Raw genomic sequence first — 23,341 nt, forward strand, 5'->3', positions numbered from 1 at the left:
AATTCACTGGAGTTAACAAATGGTCAATGGAAAGTACCAGGTCTAAATTCAAAGTCAAGGGCTATCTGGTATCTTTATACCAGGCACCTTTATATTAGAGGGCAAAAAGTGACAGTATACCTCTCCAACTGAGTTATATTAGTCAGATCAAAAAGAGCCAACATAGTTTTATCAATGAATATATTCCTTCTGAGGCTAGAAACATGTTTGTTTGTTCCTTCACAAAATATGTATTTTGTGATGTAATACGGCCATGGCCCTTAATAGCAGAATCGGAAATTGAGTTATGTACTCTATTACTACTCCTGAGGTAATATGTTGTGTATATCAAATTTAACATTACCAAAAACAAAAATTTAAATGTACTGTGTCTATTCTATTGGTTAAGCTCCCTTTTTCTCAGATCTATATTCGGGTAACTTTTTTATTATTTGTATCTACATGTTTCTGCTAAATTTAGTAAAAGTTTACAACTGAACACAGCACATAGTGCATGTTAATCTTTCATTCAGCATTTGATAAAGTTAATAAAATAAACAGTTGCCATTACACTGCAAAGCTGATTACTAGGGAGTAATTAATTAACTACCAAGACTCTACAAAAGCCCTCAGGAAAGTTGGCAAATTTGCAGATTTCTGAGTGTTTCAGCAATGCTTAACTTCAAAGAGATATTAAAATGCTGCAACCCCTGATTTCATTCTGACTGTCCTTGGAAAGACTCCAACAAATTGGCTAAAAATCCTACCACAGGAAGCCAAACATATTCTATAGTCTGAAGAACAGAGTAACATTTTTGCTGAATAGAGCACTTACGGCTTTTCACAAAAACATGATTCTCTAATACACATCTAATAATGCATAATCTATCAATATACACATATGAAAGCTTTTCAAATTTTAGCATCCCACATGGTCTCTGCTGTGAGAGACAATAATGCACTTGTAAAATGGATGACATAAAGCCCTATGCATATTTCAAATGAGACAAGAAGATATTTATATAGTTGATGATGTTTGCTATTGTAATAATGGCATTATTTTTTCAATACACCACTCGAGTGCTATTGAGTATACAATTCCCTTGAAGCCTTTTCTTGTGTTATAGAGACTATTGCAGGACCTACTTTAACACTTACAATAATTTGAAATTATAAAAGAAACACATTCTGAAAGCTTTATTAAATAAACAGTACAAGCCACTCTATATTGAAACCTATTTTTCCATAACTGGCACTGGATGAGTGATATCATTGATACATAACATGCAAAGGATGAATTTCTTCTTGAGGATGAGTTGGTTTTCCTTTGATAGAATCCATATTGAATGTGATGCCGTAAAATGAGTCATTCAGTGGGACCCAGACAAGTGCCCGTTCTAAAACAATTACGTTTTAGGATCGTTTAAAATGTTGACCTTCACAGCACATACACCCTTTTGCTCAAAAGCTTCTATATTAAGTCTATAATTTAGGTAATTGTAACATTCCATGAAAGATGAGAGAATAAAATGAAACTCAAATTCAATACAACAAAAATGTATAGGGAGAGAATCTGCAAATCAGCTCCTTTCATCTTTCATCTTCAGGTAGTGCTCTTGATCTCAGCCAAAGGCCAAAAAGTGATCTGTAGGGAGTGTAGAGATATGAAGCGGAGTGAATACTGTCCATTCAACCCTGCTTTATTTCTTGACTAAGGTTGTGAATTTCAAATAACAAAGTACAAATTTTAAATGTTGCTATTTAATAAATTGTGTTTAAATGTCTATGTGGGCCGGGCGTGGTGACTCATTCCTGTAATCCCAGCACTTTGAGAGGCCAAGGGCGGCGGATCAACTGAGGTCAGGCATTCGAGACCAGCCTGGCCAACATGGTGAAACCCCGTCTCTAATAAAAATACACAAATTAGCGGGGAGTGGTGGTGGGCACCTGTAATCCCAGCTACTCGGGAGGCTGAGACAGGAGAATCACTTGAACCCGGGAGGTAGAGGTTGCAGTGAGCTGAGATCGTGCCACTGCACTCCAGCCTGGGCCACAGAGCTAGATTCTATCTCAGAAAGAAAAAAAAAAAAAAAGAAAGAAAAGAAAAAAAAAGTGTATGTGAAAGTGTGGGCCAGGTGAGGTGGCTCACGCCTGTAATCCCAGCACTTTGGGAGGCCGAGGTGGGCAAATTGCCTAAGGTCAGGAGTTTGAGACCAGCCTGGCCAATATGGCGAAACCCCGTCTCTACTAAAAATACAAAAATTAGCTGGGCGTGGTGGCGGGTACCTGTAATCCCAGCTGTCCAGGAGGCTGAGGCAGAAGAACCACTGGAACCCGGGAGGCAGAGGCTGGCAGTGAGCAGAGGTTGTGCCACTGCACTCCAGCCTGGGTGACAGAGCAAGACTCCGTCTCAAAAAAAAGAAACAAAAGAAAGTGTGTGCTAGTGTATGTGTGTGTGTGTGTGTGTGTGTGTTACAGTGGAGGTTTCTATTCATTGGTACATCATACACAAACATAACGTTTTAGAACAATAATTATCTATATATTCGAAGTGAATTTGATCAGCATTTGTTACTGAAATGACTACTAAATATAATAGATGGTTTGATTGAGTTATATCCACAAACACATTCTCATTAGGGATTCATCAATTCATAATAGATGAAAGATATGTTGTGGAGTCAGTATTTGGTTCCACTTCCTGCCATCTTATTTATTGATTGTCCTGTTACCACACAATGCCTTTCAAAGAACTGTAGTGTTCTTTTAATATAGTTCCCTTTAGCTTTCCTAGTTAAGTTTCTGTTGTCATGTCTTTAATTTCATAAAAGTAAACGAAAATTTCTGCTCTCTTCTTTTAATATATTAACTATTTTTATGCATAGTCAACTTCTGTAGTTTTTGTACTATTATTATCTAATAGGATCTACATCTTATGCAATTACTTTGTCTTTACCAACTCCATTTTGAGGGAATATATTTCATTAGATTTTAGTAAAGCCATTTTTTAATATGATTTTTTCCTTCTCATTATCTGTCGATCAACCCTATTTTATAACAACTTTTTAGCTCTGCATCAAATTGCCTACTGGCTACCAGGAAAATAATAAGCCTTACCAGACGGTTCAAAACTGGCTAAGTTTAAGGTGAAAAAAAGCACTGTATCCTCAGATTCTATGTTTAGCTCTATAACTATCTTTTTCCATCTTGCTCAGTTACTACTTTTCCTTCTTTTGTTCCTAGCTATAAAATTTCCCCAAAGATTTGTGTCCAACCCTCTATCCCTTTCTCTTTTCTCCCTAATTTCAAGAGATCCAATATTTTCTAATTGTAGACGTGCTAATTGGTAAAAATAATTCTCTGTGTTTTTCATGTTCCCTGGGAGCATTCTACAAGCTATGAGTGATATTATATTTGGGCATATAGAGTATTGATTTTTATAATTGCATACAATCTACATTTAATATCTTCTATATCAAAGTATATGCATAGATTAAATGAAATAATCCTCATTTGCACAATTTAGTTTTCAGATAAGTGAAATTAAATATCAGTCATAGATTCTTTCAAGAGTTAAGTTACTTATTTGCATTACAGATATTTAATTACTGTTAAGCTTATATAAAGTTTAAGAAATAAAAATGACTTCAACAAAAAAAGTTTTAAAATTAGTAAAACATTTCATGTTATAGAATTTCCTCATATATTTGAAGCAAAAACTAGCATAAACATATTATGAAAGCATTACAGTTTTAGTGGTAATTTATAAACTTACAATTTTGCATACTATCGAATTATAAAATTTCTCCCTTAAGGCTTTGCTTAATGGTAAGTGAAAGAGAGAAACAGTTAAGCCAGGTATTATAAAAATAATTTGAGACCTTTAATTCATTCAAGGGTAGTGACTTTATTATTTTTAGAAATATTTAACTTTAGTCTCTCGAAAAATAACTATCATCAATTGTGTGTCATCATGGCACATTATTAAATAAAGTAGAAATGGCCTTTCATTTTCTTGGGGCCAACTCCCAGACTTAAATGCTTCAGAAATTAGGATAAATGATCATTTTGAAGGGAGAAATTTTCCCATTGCAAAAGATGTATTCAAAGCTTTCTTATAGATATTACTTGCTTTGAAAATGAAGTGTCTGATGAGGCTTGTCTGTAATTAGAAAACATTAGATAAACTCTTCCCATTGTAGAAACATACTGGAACAACTATTTCACAGTAAATCAGAATTTCACTATCAAGTTATGTGATAAGCTCTTCTGTATTACTCAGTAAATCATGAAGTGTGACAATAAGGACACTCAATAAGCTCTAAGAACTGCATAATAAATCAGGAAATTTCACAGTAAGTTGCACAATAAGCTCCACTGTATTAGTCTCTAAATCATGGGCTTTCACAAAAAGTTATATAAGAATTTCTTTCTTCTTTACCATGTCTACTATTATTATGGGGCATCCATCAGTTAAGGATAAAACTTACCAATAAATGGAAGTCTTTCACTGTAGCCATGTGTTATTGAGAAAAATAGGTATAATTTGTCTGAAATAGAAAGAAGAGCTATTGTTTTATAAATATGAATAAATAATAAAATTAATTCCAGCAACAGTGTTAGCTTATGACTGTGATGTAGAATTCATTAATTTATAGTAAATACTATATTTTAAAACTATTTAAAATTAGTTTATATTTACTTTTTATAACGAATAACATATATAAATACATAAACATAATTATTGACAAGGGAAAGATGTAAGTATCTAAAATAGAGTAAGTAACCACAACTGTAGTTCATTTTTACTATGTGTACATGTGAAGAGAAAGAGAGATGCTTATATGCAATAATCTAAAATGTATGTTTATTCTCTAATCTTGATGGTAATAAAATGTAATTAAGCTTTTGATAAATTGAAAATTTGCTGTATACAGTGGTATGTGCCTGAAGTCCCAGCTAATCAGGGGACTCGGGTGGGAGGACAGCTTGAGCCCAGGAGTTCAAGTCCAACCAGCGAAACACAGTAAGACTTCATTTCTAACAAAAGTTGAAAATAATTTGAAACTTTATTTGAGAGATACAATATGTCTTTTTGTGAAATAGAAGTTACATAACTACTGAATTAAGATCCTAATTCCATTGCTTAAATGATAAGTAACTAAATGTAATTAACTACATTATTTAAATGTCAATTTATTTTTAAAATTACCTTTAGAAAAATCTATTAATTATTTTTTCAAGAAAATATTTTGAGAAAATAACAAAAGTAAGTAGATTTAACATAAACATGGGACTTCCCAACTAAATACTACTTAAGACAATTTCATCTTTGTAATGGAAAAAAGCCAAAATATATTTTTAAAATTTTAAATGCAGGTAATTTAAGAAAGTAGGATTTATACAAAAAATAAGATTTGTTCATAATTCGATACCTAGAATTAGAAAATCCTGTTACCCCAAATATGATAAGGCAGATGTTCCTATAATAATGACAACTGGGATTCTATGTGAAGAATAGGAGGACAGGGAAGTTCTTACTGCAAATGTCAACATCACTGGGGAGAGAGTTCTGTGGAATTTAGGCCCTACTTTCATGGGGAAAATTTAGGGAGTTTTTTGTTTATTTGTTTGTTTGTTTTTTGAGACGGAGTCTTGCTTTGTCGCCCAGGCAGGAGTGCAGTGGTGCCATCTTGGCTCACTGCAAGCTCTGCCTCCAAGGTTCATGCCATTCTCCTGTCTCAGCCTCCCAAGTAGCTGGGACTACAGGCGCCCGCCACCACGCCAGGCTAATTTTTTGTATTTTTGGTAGAGACGGAGTTTTACCGTGTTAGCCAGAATGGTCTTGATCTCCTGACCTCATGATCCGCTCGTCTCGGCCTCCCAAAGTGCTGGGATTACAGTCATGAGCCACCACACCTGGCCAGGGAGTATTATTTTTAAAGTAGTATTGAACTACTGCCTCCTTAAACAGAAACACATACATAAACACAGATATATTGTTGAGTTATCTTATGATACTCTACACGAATTCTTCTCCATGTTGATAAGCCACTGAAAATAGGAATTCTGAAGAAATTCAGATATCATCCAAGAATAATCACCCCTACTACATCCATTGCAAGCTAAATTCTTTGATAAGAAGTCGTCCCAGATCTTACAACATTTTACCCTGGGCCCAGTTATTGTTGAATAAAGTAAATTAACAGTAGTTACTTTTTTTATTTCTTCCCTACATCAAATATTTAAGGTTTTTCATCTCTTTTTATTTTCCCTCTTTTGATTTCCTTTAAATTGCTTGAGTTAAAAGAGCTCAATTTAGTGGGATCATGTAAGCCCCATAGAAGATTGAAATCGACTATAATTATCCTGAAAATCTCAATTTAAAAGCTTCTTTCAATAATTCTTAAATATTGTCAATTGACCCTGAGTTTGAGATAACTGTCTTTATGGAGATAAACAGCATAAATGGATTAATATCTCATCTCCAATTCTGCTTATTGCATTAAAAGAAAGACCAGTAACTACTTCTGACACCTATAATCTTTACATCTTTTGTTTTTTTATCAAAAAATAATCTGATTATATCATAAAGATAAATAAATATATAGTAGAGTTACATGGAATGATAACATCTTGTTTCCATTTATTGATATTGGATAAGTTTTTAAAACAGAAATTTTAGGAATTCCCCTCTCAGAAATAAAGCAACACATTCTAAATTACAAATGAAAACATTGGTTGAATTTGTATGTAAAACTGTACATATGTAAGTTGAAAGAAAATTCACTTACCTTTAAAATTATATTTCCTAAAATCCCTAAGGAATAGAGGAAAAGCTAATATGAGCAGAATATAAACTTGTTATTAATCATTATTACAATGTTTGAAAAGCTTTGAAACATTTAAATAAAGCCCACTACATATTCATCTGGTATTAATATACATAAACCATAAAATATCTAAATATTTAAGTCAACACAAAAACTCTAAAGTTGATGCCTTATTAGTTCACATAGGAGATATTAAAATCTAGAAAGTAATCATTAAACTCTGCATGAGTTGATGTCAAGAATATTAATGAAGAAAATGGCATAATTGTTATTCTCAAAGTCCCACATGTAATATTTCTATTTCAGCAAAACTAGAAAAGATGTCAAAACTACAAGCTTAGAATTTTGAAAGATCTTTTTTTCAAAATGTGTGGAACATTGCAGCATTTAAAAAAGTAAAACAAAGCCCCTTATTCAAAATAAATATTTGGTCATTTGCATTTAGTTTCAATATTTCATTCAGCATAATTAATCATTAAAATTCAATCCATACACATCTGCTTCCAGCCAAGATAGATTAGCTCCATTTTCCCTAGGTTGTTTCTCTTACAAGTAGAAGACCCAGGACATAGCATAATAATATAATCAAGAAGACTGAAAATTTCAAACAAGTAGGTAAACTTCATAAGGACATAGGAGCTTGAGGAATCACACAGTGTTGTATTCCCTAGGTCTTCTCTTTCCCTTCTATTTTTCCTACACAGAGCATCATAAAGGTCTCTGTCCTAGAACCAATAGGCATAAAACAAACAAACAAACAAAAAAACTCAAAAAAAAGTATGAGAAAAAAAAGCTCCATATTCCTATGCTTTACACTGCTTTTTAGCCGAGATGTGGGAAAATGGTGGCATCACCACAGGCCTCTTTTGGCAACACTGATCCAACTGTAGCCAAGCACCAGCATAACAATCATACCCTATTTATGGTTTTCATGCCAAGAATAAAGTAGATCTTCAACCTCACCCACTTGCTTGGTAGAAGGAGACAAGATGGCTTCTCCCACTGTGTGGTGCTAGCAAACTGAATGGGGGCTGATCTTCTCGAGGAAGAAAAATGGTGCTCCAACTTAATGCTCAAGTAGTGTCACTGGAATACAGTTAGTGATGTGAAGAACCTCTGTAACAGGCCAAGTTAATCTTGCATGCTGCCCAAAAAAGCCAATGCACTGGGAACAGCAGGTATTGCAGCAAGGAAAGTTTAATTAACACAAGGCCAGCCAAGCAGGCTAATGGGATATTTATCTCAAATCTTTCTCTGGAAAGCTCAGAGGCTAGGACTTTAAAGAATTATTTGGTGGGCAGGAAATGAAGAAATGGGCGCTGCTGATTGGTTGGAGATGAAATCATAGGGATGTCCAAATGGTCTTCATGTGCTGAGAGTTTCTAAAAGAAGGTTCCAAGACAGGTTGAGCCAGTTTCTTGGTATGAATCATGGGTCTGGAAAGAGTCAGCTGGTTTCCATAATGCAAAAATCTGAAAAATATCTCAAATACCAATCTTAAGTTCTGACAACAGTGTTATTTTCTATAGGAGCAATTGGGGAAGTTACAAATCCTGTGACCTCCAGCTATGTGATTCTCAAGCAGTGAGTGATTATAGAAAGGCAAGATAGAAGACAATGACCAGTTATCATTTTACTATGCTTACATTTTAGCAGAATTCAGGGCCCTCCCATAATCCTATTCTTGTGAACTTTCATAGTCTTACAAAGATGGTTTTAGTCTCTGAGCAAAGAGGGGTTTAGTTTTGGAAAGTGACTATCATCTTTGTTTTAAAATTAACAAAGGCAATTAGCTTGTGAGGTTAAAAGCAAGATGGAGTCAGTTAGATTAGATTTCTCTCACTGAGATAATTTTTGCAAAGGTGTTTTTACTTCCAGTCCCACTCTATAAAAATGAGACCTAATAAAGCATTGCAAACAAGGGCTAATTACCACTCCACTTCGCAGTACCCTTCCATATTGTTGGCAGGCACTAACAATGAGCTGAATCTCATCCAGTAGGCATCATCAAGACTGAACTCAAGACTCAAGGCTATAGGACTGAAGGCCAGTAAGAACGCCACTTGTCTTTAACCCTGTAGTCAACTGATTGCAATAGGGAGCTGACCCTCTACCCCTACCCAGCAGCAAAAAAAGTAGAATAAGAAAATGGAAGACAGATCTAGATTACATTTTAGTTTCATCAACTTCCTGTGGTGACAATGAACTCAGCAGAGAGCTGAACTTCTGCCTCTACCCTACTGCAAGAAATAAATGATCAACAAAACGAAATAACAGGATCTAATTGCTCTATGTAGAACATGTTAGCCAACAATTTTTTTAGTGCTCATAAAACATTCATCAAAGATAGAAGACATTATATTCCATAAAACTGTAACTAAATTTAAAGAAGTTAAAATTTTATTGCATTTTTTTCTGACCACAATGGAATCAAACTAGATTTCAAAAACACAGAAACCCTTGGAAATTCTCTAAAATATTAGAAATTCAATAATACACTACTGAATAATGTATACATCAAAGAGATAGTCTCCAAGGAAATTTAATAATATAAATAGGACTGAATGAAAATAATAATACAGCAAATCAAAATAACTGGGATGCAGCTAAAACAGTGCTGAGAGGTAAATGTATATCAATAAATGTTTACATTTTAAATGACAAAAGCTCTCAAATCAATCATCTATAGTTTCATCCTCAAGAAACCAGGAAGAAAAGAGTAAAATAAACTGAAAAGTGGTAAATAATAATGATTGATCAGAAATCAATGAAACTGAAAAAAAAAAAATAAACCAGTAGAGGAACAAAACACTACTTCTCTGACATAAAATAAAATTTATAAAACTTTAGCAGGAAGAACAATAAAGAGAGAAGACATAATTTAACATGTCAAGTATAAAATAGAGATATCACTGTAGACACTGCATTTAGTAAAAGGATAATAAGTGAATATGAGGAGTAACTTTACATGCATAATTTCAACAACTCAGAAGAGTGGACCGATTTCTCGAAAACTAAAATCTACCAAAACTTAGCCAAGATCTAATGAACAGTGTAAATAGTTCTATAACTATTGAAGCTGTTAAATTTAAAAGTGAAATCTGTTAAAAAAAATTGCCAGAGTAAGATTATTTCAATAGTGAATTCTATCAAACAATTAAAGAATAATTAACTACGCTCTTTTTTTTTTTTTTACAATCTATTGTAAGGGAACACTTCCCTACTATTTTGTAAAGTTACTATGACCCTGATACCAAACCTAAACAAAAACGATATTTTTAAAAAGAAAAAAAAACTGGAGAACAATGTCATCCATAAACATAGATGATAAAACCATCAACAAAATATTAGCAAATCCTATCGAGAAATGTGCAAAAAGAAGTACACCCCATGACCAAATGAACTTTATTCAAGTCATGCAAGACTTTGTTAACAGTTGAAAACTAATGAAATCTTCATAATAGTGGGCTGAAGAAAAAAATCAGAGGAATCTTACCATTTTACATGGTACTAACTTCCACATCCATTTCAGAATGATTTTTTTTTTTAAATTAGAAATAGAGGGAAACGTCTTTGACTTGATGTAATCGTGCATCTACAGAACACCCACAGCTAACATTACACTTAAAGTGAACGTCAAATGCTGTTTTTCTAAGATTGGGAACAAGGCAAGGGCGTTTGCTTTTGCAACATTTCTTCAACATAATACTGGAAGATCATGCCACTGTGAGAAGGGGAATAAAGGAAAAAAATTGTGCATACAGATTGAAATAAATAAAGCTTTTTTTCAGATGACATGATTGTCTATGTAGAAAATCCCAAGGGAGATACACACACACACACACACACACACACACACACACACACACACACGCGCACATGTGAACACACACAATCTCCTAGAACAAATACATGAGTTAAGTAAAGTCACAGGATATAAGAGCAATTGTATAAAGAAATATACAATTGATTAAAAAATACAGTTGCTACATAAATTGATACATGAATATAAATTAATTTATTTCTATATGCTGACAACAAACAAGTGAAAACTGAAATTAAAAATGCAACATTACTTACTAGTGTTTCAAAGAAAGTAGGTAGCTCTGTACTTAGCCAAATATATATAGTATTTGTATGCTAAAAAGTATAAAATCCTGATGAAATAAACCAAAGCAGTCCTAAATAGAGAAATATAGTGTGTAAATGGATAGGAAAACCAAAATAATTCATAAGTTCCTATATCTGTCCGTCAAAATATCAGTGATGCTTTATAAAGCGCCGAGAAGCTCATTCTAAAATTTATATGAAATAGCACAGAACCAAGGATAGCTAAAATTATCTTGAAAAAGAAGTGGTGTCAATTGCTCTGTCAGATGTTAAGCCTTACTGTGTAACTACAATTTGTAAAAAAATGTGGCATTCATGAAGGAGAAGCCTCAGATCAATGAAACAGAAGCAAGAACCATGAGAATAGAGAATCCAGAAAGAGTTTCAAAAAATTAGACCAACAGATTTTTAACAATAGTGTAAAAATGATCCCATGGAAAAGGAGAAAGTTTCTACTACATAGTAGTGGAGTAATTGGATATCCATAAGTACAAAATCATTTACAAAAAGATCCTTTAACTAAAACTCACATATTTTATAAAAAAATAACTAAAAATAGGGTCATGGGCCTAATTTAAAATGCAAAGCTGAAAAACTTTTTAGGAAAAAATAAAATAGTAAAGAAAAAAATCTTATGGCTAAGACATAGGGCTAGGTGAAGAGTTCTTGGTCTTAACACTAAAAGCACAATCCATAAAATAAAAACTGATGAACTGACATCCACAAAATGAAAACTTTTTTTTCTGTGAAAACTCATGTGAAGAGAAAGAAAATCTAAGCTATAGACTGAAAGAAAATATTTTCAATCCATGTATCCAACAAATGTATTTCATCTAAAATATATAACAGACTCTCAAAACTCAACAGTATAAAACCAAATTTTCCAATTAGAAAATTGGCAATAGATGAGGAGAAATTTTCCAAATAGTGTATACAGTTGATAAAAAGCACATAAAAAAGATGTTCAACATCATTAACCATTAGGGAAAAGCAAATTAAAGCCATGGTGAGATATCACTACACATTTAGAATGAGGAAAATCAAATAGGATTAACATCAAATGTTCATAAGCATATGAAGTAACTAGCTGGACCACTCTGACATTGCTAGCCGGAATGTAAAACAGACCAGTCACCTGGAAAAGGTTGTTGCAATTTCTTACATAACTAAACATTTGTTTATAATATATTCTGGGAATTGTACTTTGGGCATTCAATTCAGAAAAATGAACACTTATATTCATTAAGCTTGAAAGTAAATATTTATAAGCACCTTTGTTCATAATAGCCAAAAACTGGAAATAATCCCAATATCCTTCAATACATGAATAGTTGAACAAACTGTGATATATCTATGCTATAAAATAATACTCAGTGATAAAAAGCAACCAAAAGGATATAGCAATTTAGATAGATGTTAAATAATTATTCTGACTGAAAATGCTAATCTCAAAAGGTTGCATACTGTACAATTGCATCTATATTACATTCATGGAATAATAAAAATACAGAGATTCAGAGCAGGTTAGTTATTGCCAGGGATTAGGAAGCAGAGGTTAGAAGCAGCTAAGGTTACAAAAGGAGATCCTTATGATGCAGCTGTCCTGTATATTGACTGTGAGGGGGTGGTAAAACAAATCTGCAGATGGGACAAAATTGCATGGAAGTAAGGCCACATACACATATATCCATGCACACACACGCAAGAATTCATGTAAATCTGGTGAAATCTGAATAAGATGGATGGATCAGGTCAATGTCAATTTTCTGGTTTTGATATTATACGGCTGCTATGCAAGAGGTTACCACCATAGGAAACTGGGTGAAGGGTATATAGATTTTCTCTCGGTATTAGTTTTTCCAACTGAAGGGGAATCTATAATTATGTCAAAAATAAATAAATAAATCCATCCCGTGGTGACACAAATGTAATGTATGATAAAATCATGTAATTTTTAATGTTTGATGGGATATTGCTTAACGCTAAGAAAATCGTTTCTGTTTACCTACTTTTATGAAAAATATATGCTCTTGAGAAGAACTTCTCACATTTTCTTATGTACATTCCTGTGTCATCAACTCATGAAAGGTAGCAAGTGATGCAAACTGATGTGTGAATTGCCATAAAACAATACCTGAAATATTTAAATCAAATAAAAATTTGTTACAAATTTGATTTCAAAGATATTTTGCTTCTATTCCAGAGTTGAACTGCCCCTTAGAGCAGTGATTACATTTTAATAGTTTTTCTAACCTTTAATATATAAATATTACATATTATATTAATATATATATTCTTACTTAGATAATTACTTAAAAAATAAATTCAGTTTTCAATTACTTTAGGATAACCTGGTGCAAATAGTCCCCTGTATGTATTATGTGCCATGGTTTTCAACCCTGCCTCTAAACCAATAACCTTACTTTATTCTATATTTGAACATCATATTTCATTTATTTGCTGCATTTTTGTTCTCCAAAAAATTACTATTGTTCTATTTAGTGCTAATTTCCGTTTTTTCTCTAAAATATTTTAGGGATTGATGTGTATTTAAAACCTTGTCATGATTATGAGGGGTGAATGACTTATAGTTTTATCTTGGCTTGAAAATCAATTTTATCTTCCTGTTGACTGCATTTTATGTTTTCTGTACTCTCATCCTAAAAAAAGTTCTGAAATTAAGCCAAGTTATGATGAGATGTCCTCTGAAGTAATCAAATATTACACTGAGAGTCATCCATCACTGAAGGCCCACAAGTTTTTGTTACCTATATCCTTGGAAAATGTGAATTAAGTAATTACAAATAAACAGTGGACAATATCATTTATGCTGTTTCATTGTGTTAACTTAAATGGCTGGTTGGCAGCTCTAAAGCTGGGCCAGAGACAGGGGAATGCCATACATTTGTATGAGTGATTCATAATTTGAGGTCAATATCGTGCTTCAAATACAAATGACATATCTAATGTGGAATGTAAGAGCAAAACCATATGTCCAAATTATGTATATTCCTGTTTTATTTTGGGCGAGGTCAGTTTGATCAATATACATAGCTGAGCTTTAAATACAGAATGGAATCAAGAAATTAGGTTTGGTAAAAAGAAGTTTTAAAGAGAACAAGGTGGTCAATTCTACATTAATCATAGATTACATCAAAAGTCATTCAATGGCAACAGCTAAGAGAAAAATATCTTAGTTAATTCTTTGTTTTAAAGATATTCTATAATTTATATTTCATTACTCTTTTATTGTAAATTGGAAGGTAAAATATATGTTTCTGTGTGATGTGGGCATGGGTGTGTAGAAGTCCACTGTGCCTTGTCAATAAAACATCACGTAGTAATTTTAAATAGGGTTTTCTTTCTGATGAGCTCTAAAATCATCACCATTATATGCAAAATATGAAAGTAGTAAATAATATAAAATAAACCATTATGCGGCTGGGCACAGTGGCTCACGCCTGTTATCCCAGCACTTCGGGATACCAAGGCAGGCGAATCACTTGAGGTCAGGAGTTCGAGACCAGCCTGACCAACATGGTGAAACCCATCTCTACCCAAAATACAAAAATTAGCCAGGTGCCATCATGGGTACCTGTAAGCTGCTCGAGAGGCTGAAGCATGAAAATCACTTGAACCCAGGACACGGAGGTTGCCATAAGCCGAGATCGTGCCAATGCACTCCAGCCTGGGCAACAGAATGAGACCCTGTCTCAAAATAAATAAATAAATAAATAAATAAACCATTATGCTTTCTTAAAGGGCAGATAAAACATTTCTCTTAAAAGTGAAAAGTATACTGTAGTTATAATAAAAATTTATTTTTCTTTTGTCCACATATTTGTGCCATGGTCCTCAAACCTTTCAGAATATCTAGCCCATGTATTGATTCTAAGATGAAAGAAAAAATTTTGTGAATGAATATTGGGTATAAAAAATAATTATGCAGTTGGGGTTATCAGCCTAATTCAGTGGATCTACATAAGAAATAACATGGGTATCTCATGTGACTTAAGAAACTGCATTCCCACCAACAGTGTATAAGCATTTCCTTTCCTTGGCAGCCTCACTAGAATTTGTTTTTTGACTCTGTAGTAATAGCCATTCTAATGGGTGTGAGACAGCATCTGTTTGTGGTTTTGATTTGCATTTCTCTGATGATTAATAATGCTGAGCATTTTTTATATGTTTGTTGCCATTTGTATATCTTCTTTTGAGAATTATCTGTTCATAATTTTTGCCCATTTTTAATGGAGTTATTTGTTTTTTGCTTGTTGTTTTAAGTTCCCTAGAGCGTCTAGATATTAGGCTATTGTCAGATGCATAGTTTGCAAATATCTTCTCTCATTCTGTAGGTTGTCTGTTTGCTCTATTAATAGTTTATTTTGCTGGGAAGAAGCTCTTAATTTAATTAGGTCCCACTAGTCTAGTTTTGTTTTCACTGCAATCGCTTTTGGGGACTTAGCAAAAAATCTTTTGCCAAGCTCGATGTCGAGAAGAGTATTTCCTATTTTTGTCTTTCAGGATTTTTATAGTTTGAAGTCTTACATTTAAATCTTTAATACATTTTGAGTTAACTTTTATATATGGTGAAACGCAAAGGTCTGGCTTCAATCTTCTGCATATGGCTAGCCAATTATCCCAGCACCATTTTTTGAATATGGTGTCCTTTCCCCATTGCTTGTCTTTGTTGACCTTGTTGAAGATCAGATGATTGTAAGTGTATAGCTTTCTTTCACAGTTTTCTATTTTGTTCCATTGGTCTATAGGTCTGTTTTTGTACCAGTACCATGCCATTTGGGTTAATTTAGCCTTATAGTATAGTTTGAAGACAGATTGGGTGATGCCTCTAGCTTTGCTCTTTTCGCATAGGATTACTTTGTCTGTTTGGGCTCTATTTTGGTTCTATATAAATTTTAGAATAATTTTTTTCCCAATTCTATGAAGAATGATGTTGGTAGTTCGATTGGAATAGCACTGAATTGATAGATTTCTTTGTGCATTATGGCCATTTTAAAAATATTGATTCTTCCAATCAATAGTGGAATGTATTTCCATTTATTTGTGTAATTTCTGATTTCTTTCAGCAATGTGTTGCAGTTCTTGTTGCAGAGATCTTTCACCTCTTTGGTTATATATATTTCCAGGTATTTCTATTTTTTGTGGTTATTATAAGTGGGATTGTGTTCTTGGTTTCACTCAGTCTGGACATTGTCGGTGCATAGAAATTCTACTGATTTTTATACATTCATTTTATATCCTAGAACTTTATTAAAGTCATTTATCAATTCTAGGAGTCTTTTGGCACAGTCTTTAGCATTTCCTAATTATAGAATTATATCATCAGTGAAGAAAGATAGTTTTACTTCTTTTTTTCCTATTTTGGTGCCTTTTATTTATTTCTCTTGCCTGATTGCTCTGGCTAGGACTTCCAGTACTACGTTGAATAGGAGTTGTGAGCATGGGCAACCTTGTCTTGTTCCAGTTCTCAAGGGGGATAGTTCGAGCTTTTGCTCTGTCAGTATGATGTTGGCTGTAGGTTTGTCACAAACAGCTTTTATTATCTTGAGGCATATTTTCAACGCCCGGTCTTTTGAGAATTTTTATCACGCATCTTCTCGAATGCTTTCTCTGCATCTATTGAAATGATCATATGGTTTCTATTTTTGATTCTGTTTATGTGGTGAATCACATTTACTGATTCTTGGATGTTGAACCAGCCTTGCATCTGAGGGACAAAACCTATTTGTTCATAGTGTATGAACTTCTTGATATGCTGCTGGATTTGATTTGCTAGTATTTTGTTGAGGATTTTTGCTTCTATGTTCATTTGGTATATTAGTCTGAAATTTTCTTTTTCTGTTGAGTCTCTGCCAGATTTTGGTATCAGGCTGTTGCTGGCTACACAGAATGGGTTAGGGAAGAGCTCATCCTTCCCAATTCTTTAGATTAGTTTTAGTAGGATTGGTACCAGTTCTTCTTTGTGTGTCTGATAGAATTCAGCAGCGAATCCATCCTCCAGAACTTTTTTGCTTGACAAGTTCTTTATTAGTCATTCAATTTCCGAAGTCACAGTCTGGAGGTTTCTCCAAGAACTTCAAACAGGGCTAACGTTTAACCCAGCAATGCCATTACTAGATATATACACCCCCCCAAAAAAAATCATTTTACCTAAAAGACACATGCATTTGTATGTTCATCACTGTGCTATTAACAATAGCAAAGACATGGAATCAACCCAAGTGCCCATCAATGTTAGATTGGATAAAGAAAATGTGGTACATATAAACCATGGAATACCACACAGCCATAAAAAAGAATAAAATTATGTCCTTTGCAGCAACATGGATAGAGCCATAATCCTAAGCAAATTAATACAGGACTACCCAACTAAATACCATATGTTCTCATTTATAACTGAGAGCTAAGCATTCAGAACATATGAGCATAGCTACAGAAACAAAAGACACTGTGAATTACTAGAGGGTGGAGTGAGGGGAGGTGGGTTGATGAACTACCTATCAGGTACTAAGCTCACTACCAGGGTGACCAGATCTGTACTCCAAACCTCAGCATCATGCAGTATCTCCATGTAACAAATCTGCACCTATATACCCTGTATCTAAAATAAAATTTGAATTTTTTTCAAAAAAGAAAATTCAGATGACTTACCTCCTCCAAAGAATTCCACCTTCAGCCAATTTTATCTCAATTCCACAGTGGAACTTGTATGTTATTAAACTTAGGCACCTCCTTAGCTAGATAAATCTTGCCATTCCATTGCAAATACCAGAGTGTTAGCATACGTCAAACAAATAAGAGTTCCTTGGGAATAGGCAGGACCTCTTGTTATGGTAGGAAGATAAACGGGCTCAAAGTTAATGCATAGGACTCCCTGTGTACAGACAAGGGTCTAAGTGCTGATCAGTGTCCAGAGACAAGATTGGCGCCATTTTTAAAGAATAAAAATACAAGTCTGTGTTCTGCTTGGTGTGCTAAAGAGCAAGTTGATGCATTTTCTCATGTATTTGATCAGCCTAGACTTGGTCTGCAATTAAACTAATAAACTACTATTAAGTGAGTTCTGAAAATAATACTGGAGAATATGTGTAGTTTTATGTAGAAAAAGTAAATTAAATTAATTCCTCTAATTTTTCTGTGTATTTTTAATTTATTTTCACTTAAAAATGAGACTAGCCAACTACCCTGTGATTGTAATTTTAGGTAATTAATTTTACTAGAGGAAGGTAGATTGCACATAACAAGAACTGATTACTTACAATACAAATAAAATTATTTAAATATGTTATATTCATATATAACCCAGGAAATTTTAAAAAATGAGTGTATGTTCTGATTGGTGTGCAAAAGGGCAAGTTGATGCATTTCCACATGCATTTGATCAATTATTACCAACCTTTGAATAGACACAGTGAAGGGAGGTATTTTTTAAAAATCTTTGTTAGATAAATTTGGTCTGTACACATATTTCACTAATAATGTAGTTCTTAAATTACGCTGCCTTAATAATATATTATATAAATGAGAAATTAAAATAATAACCTCAAAAAAGCATCTTTTGTAATGTTTGAATCTATAGGTTAAAGTAATACTATGCCAAAATTTAAACTAAGCATTTTAGATGGCCCCAAGGTACCAGTGTACCAACAAAAATTATCAGGTTGGAAGATTCTAGATTTGACCTCGTGTAAGTGTTTAAGAGATATCCTTAAAGAAGACTCCAGATAAATCACAAGGAATAGAAAGGGTATTTCTGCTCGCCTCATTTCTAGGCTGATCTTTTGCACTTTTACAGCCACCCACGGTAACAATTTGCAGTCTTATACTCCCCTTCCTTATGCTGAAAACATGTTTGCCCCCTTCATGTGTGTTAATGTGCCTGAAATCCCCAAATTGGATGGAAGTAAATGGGCTCTTTCAATATCACTTTTCCCCTTGGGATAATAGTTTATCACAGTCTTGTGGAAACTTATGTTAACAGTTTACTTAAGTAGACACAACAATCAGCAGTTAAAGCTTGGCTTATTGGGGAGTGGGAAAGACAAATAAGTAGGTAATAGAAAAATCGGATTGTTTGGTTTCCCTTTTCTCTTCCTCTTAGCTCCTGGAATGAATGCTCTTACAGCTCAGACGTCTCTTTTTTTAAGACGAATTGTGACTATACTGAGATCAGGGCTTATCAGTTTTTTTATCCAAAGAAATCTTTATATTTATAAATCGATGCTTTAGGTTAAAGGCAGCTTTCTATAACTGTGGGTTAGCGCTCTTAAAGTGCTTATCCAAATTCCTATTCTACAGGAATGAGAATTTACATTTCATCTGTGTCTCCCAAGATTGCCACAATGGTGACCTCACTTGTGTCTAATAATTTTTTTATTACTAAATTTAGCACATTAGAAACAGGAAATTTTGGCCTTTTCTTTGGAGTTAGCAACTCTGTTACTTCCATACGCTTAAGCATTTGTTACTTGCTCTCATGCCTTCATCCCGTTTAATTAGCTAATTCGTAAATTTTAAACTTCATGTCACTCTGCAAAGCATGATAAAATCTCATGCTGTCCCTCCCTTTAGTCATTCTCATCCCATGCTGCTGTCAGAGGCATTTTATCATTTCACATCAACACAAGAAGGGTGAGTACAGTACAACAAGATACTTTGAGAGAGAGACCACAGTTACATAATTTTTTACAGCATATTGTTACAATTGTTCTTTTGTTTTTTTGTAAGTTATTGTTGTTAATCTCTTATTATTCCTGGTGCATTAATTAAACTTTATTATAGTTATGCATATGTAGGGGAATAATGGCATCTATAGGATTTGGCACTATCCATAATTTCAGGCAATCCCTGGGGGTCCTGGAGCACATCACTCATGGATAAGGGCAGATGACTGTATATTATGCTACATGATTATTACTCAGAATAAATAGTATACTACATATGTTTTTACTTGAATCTTTTAAATGTTCTATTGTGAAGTAAGAATGTGGAAAGCTGCATAGAATCAAACCATACAATTTAGCCAATAATTATGAAGCAAACACCCGAGTAAATACTATTTACTTCCAGAATTTGCCTTCGCCTGTCCTGTCAGTTATAACTCGTCCCTCCTCTATTTAGCTAGTCACTATAATGGATATATTTTTCCTGCGTAGCTCACTTTTAAGCATAATAACACCTGGCAAGTGTGTTTTCAAATAATATATATAAATATGAATTGCAAATTAAGCTCTAGCAAGCTATTAGAAGCTAAATTACTACTATCACATCTTCTTATAATCTAGGCACATTACAGGGAAAAGTATTATTTATCCCAATTGAACCTGATGAAATTGAAATTGTTCTCCATAAAGTATCATAATTTACAGAGTTGTAAATTTTAGAACCAGTTCTGACACCCAGTCTTCATGCCTCTTTCACTCATTTCTTTTTTTCCTGACAAAATAGAAAGACAATGTTGTAAAAAGAAACTGCATCATGAATACAAAGGTGTTCTTGGTTCTCTTCCAAGGTCAGCTATCATCCTTGCTTTGTGTACTGGGTAAATCACTTAATGTTTTTTAATATAGAAATGAATATAAAGTTAAATGGTAGACATCAAACTACCTACTAAATTAAGTGACTGTCAAAACTGTGACTGTTATTTTTCTCTTAAACAGAAATTCTAGTCAAGGGACAAAATAATTATTAAATATAGTACTGATTATGGTGATAACTATCACTTATGAATTGCTTATTAATTGTCAAGCTTGCTAAGTACCGTATATACAGTTTATGATTTATCCTTATTGACTTAAAATCAAGAATGAAATCCAAATCCACTCCATCCAGATTCCTCACTTTTATCAGTTCTCCCGAATCATCAGCTGTATATGTCTATAGCTGTATCTATATTTATTCATCTATGTATCTAGATACCTATACATGTGAATACACAAACCTATACAATAAAATAGGAAAAATTTTATACAGTTTAATTTTTGATTAAGATAATTATATACATTGTATATGTGCCTATAAATGTGATTTTTACTGCAAAAAACATTCTAGATTATTTATTAAATCAAATACTTGAACTATTTTAAAAGTTAATTATAGTTCCATATGTGAATACATTTTAAGAACTAAAAGAAATGAAAGCATTTTAACTTAAATGATGTGTCACTAAACCTATTTATTAAGCTGTTATCATGTAGTAGCTTTATAGTTGGCAATCTCTTTAGAAAAGCATGTGATAACCAGTGATGTGGTCAAGATTTCAATAAAAAGCATATTCCTTTCATTAATATGTTTATAGAATGTCTAATATTGATGAGGATCTTCTATGTAGAATTATATGTAAAAGGACTTATGTCTTATTTTACCAAAATAAAATAGTGTTTCAAAGGTACTGTTATAGTTTGGCTGTGTCTCCACCCAAATCTCATCTTGAATTTTAGTTCTCAGAATTCCCACGTGTTGTGAGAAGGACCTGGTGGGAGATAATTGAATCATGGGGGCGATTTCCCCCATACTGTTCTCATGGTAGTGAATAAATATCATGAGAATTGATGGTTTTATAAGGGGTTTCCACTTTCACTCCTCTCTCATTCTCTCTTTGCTGGCTGCCATGTAAAAGACATGCCTTTCACCTTCCACCATGATTGTGAGGCCTCTCCAGGAACCTGGAACTGTGAGTCCATTAAACCTCTTTTTCTTTATAAATTACATAGTCTCGGGTATGTCTTTATCAGCAGCATGAAAACGGACTAATACAGGTACTATTCAAAATCAATAATGATTTCAATTGCTTACTTAATTGACTAACTTTGTTTAATTTATGTGATATTTAAACAGCTTGATAGTTTTTATTTGAGCTAGTTTATCTGCTAGTATTTTTATGTTTTTATGTATTTCATGGTAATTATATATTTCTCCTTTCTTCTTTTTCTTCCTGTCTCCCTTCCTTCTTTTCCTATTTTACTCCCTCCCTTCCTTCATGTGGACAGAATATGGTGATCAAATTTAATTTGAATTTTAAGTGATAATGGTTAAAATTAGTTAAGATTCAATTAAATATTACAGTAATTTAACCCAGTGTTTACCAATATTTGGCTATGTAGCAGATAACTATGTTAGCAAATAAATCTGTGACCTTAATTCACTCTTTCAATAAATAAAGTTTTAGGAAAATCATTTCTTAAAAGAGTAACTAAAATTAGGAAAAAAATGTGATATCCCCCTCCGTTGCTTTTCTGCTGTATTTGAACTTTCATTGCATTCTGTCCTCATTTATAACTAGATAAAATGAATATAATTGATTCTTGCTAGCTTTATTATTAGAGAGTTAAGTAGAAGAACTAATGGGAAAAAAAAAAAATAACAGCACACCGTTCCACTATTTACTGTTTCATTCTTGGGATTTTGTGTAACTTATTATTTCTAAGTTTAAAACTTCCCAAGCCATTTTTCTAACAACCTTGGCCAGCGTGCTTGAGGTGGATAACCTGCTTTAAATTGCTTTGATTAACTCATGAAGAAATATTCTCAATGCATCCAATTGTATTGTGTATTTATAAGCTCTAGTGCTCTACCATGAACTTTGAATTAACAAAACTATAGAAATGAGCTGATAATGCCCTTAATTTCTTAAACTATACCTCTTATTTCAAGACTTTCCCATCAGTGCTTTTAGAAAAAGATACAATGTCTCTGATTTTTATTCACATTTTCCTAGAATAAGAACACAATATGCATTTATCTTTATTTTCAACATCTTTCTTAATATTAAAAATCACAATTTTTGACATTTGTATGCTACCTTAATTTTTACAGTATGGCCAGCATGTTATAATAGGTACTTTAAGGTATCTCCAAGTTACAGGTCTACAAATTAACACAAACAAAAATATTCAGCAATATTTCCCTAAAGAAACCATTTAATCATGGTAACGCAATCAAATCTGTTAACTCGTGTAAGCCTGCATATTTATTATAACTATTTAATTTTAGAAATCAACAACCCTCCATGAACATTAAAAGTGTCATCCACGCACTTTTAACAACTATATTGTTGCCATAAGCATCAGGTGGTTCAAAGAAATCACCATAAGGGAGCTTTTATGAATTTTCAATGGACTCTATGCTTCGTAAAATACATACCTCAAAAATATGTGACAGTCTTTCTGTCCTACTACCACTCATATTAATAATCTTCTATCAAATGTTTGGTTTCCCATCTGTCCAGATAGAAGCCACATTGTAAAGAAGAATCATGGGCCATGGCTTCATTTTGCCTAGATTCAAATCCCCTGCATTTCTTATTGTATTGAAAACCTTACTAACGTATATAGAAAGGAGGTAAGCACCTATGAGACATATCTGTCTCTTTGTGTATTTTATCTAAATGTCTTTAATGC

At 33.2% G+C, this 23,341-nt stretch overlaps 2 long non-coding RNA genes across 2 annotated transcripts in view; one reads left to right on the top strand and one right to left on the bottom strand.

The window, feature by feature from the left end:
- Nucleotides 1–1,142: 1,142 nt before the first annotated feature.
- LOC101128310 (uncharacterized) lies at nt 1,143–23,154 on the bottom strand. Its single transcript, XR_176136.4, has 5 exons — nt 23,085–23,154; nt 6,774–6,799; nt 5,806–5,944; nt 4,470–4,529; nt 1,143–1,624 (listed from the first exon to the last, which is right to left on the bottom strand). It is a non-coding gene; the product is annotated as an uncharacterized lncRNA (long non-coding RNA).
- LOC134757087 (uncharacterized) overlaps nt 21,548–23,341 on the top strand; it is a 42,971-nt gene continuing 41,177 nt past the window's right edge. Inside the window, exon 1 of the long non-coding RNA XR_010130694.1 lies at nt 21,548–21,615. This is a non-coding gene — a long non-coding RNA (uncharacterized lncRNA). The remainder of the gene's footprint in view (nt 21,616–23,341) is intronic.

The sequence above is a fragment of the Gorilla gorilla genome, chromosome 14 (assembly GCF_029281585.2).
Source record: "Gorilla gorilla gorilla isolate KB3781 chromosome 14, NHGRI_mGorGor1-v2.1_pri, whole genome shotgun sequence".
In the NCBI taxonomy this organism is placed as follows: Eukaryota; Metazoa; Chordata; class Mammalia; order Primates; family Hominidae; genus Gorilla; species Gorilla gorilla.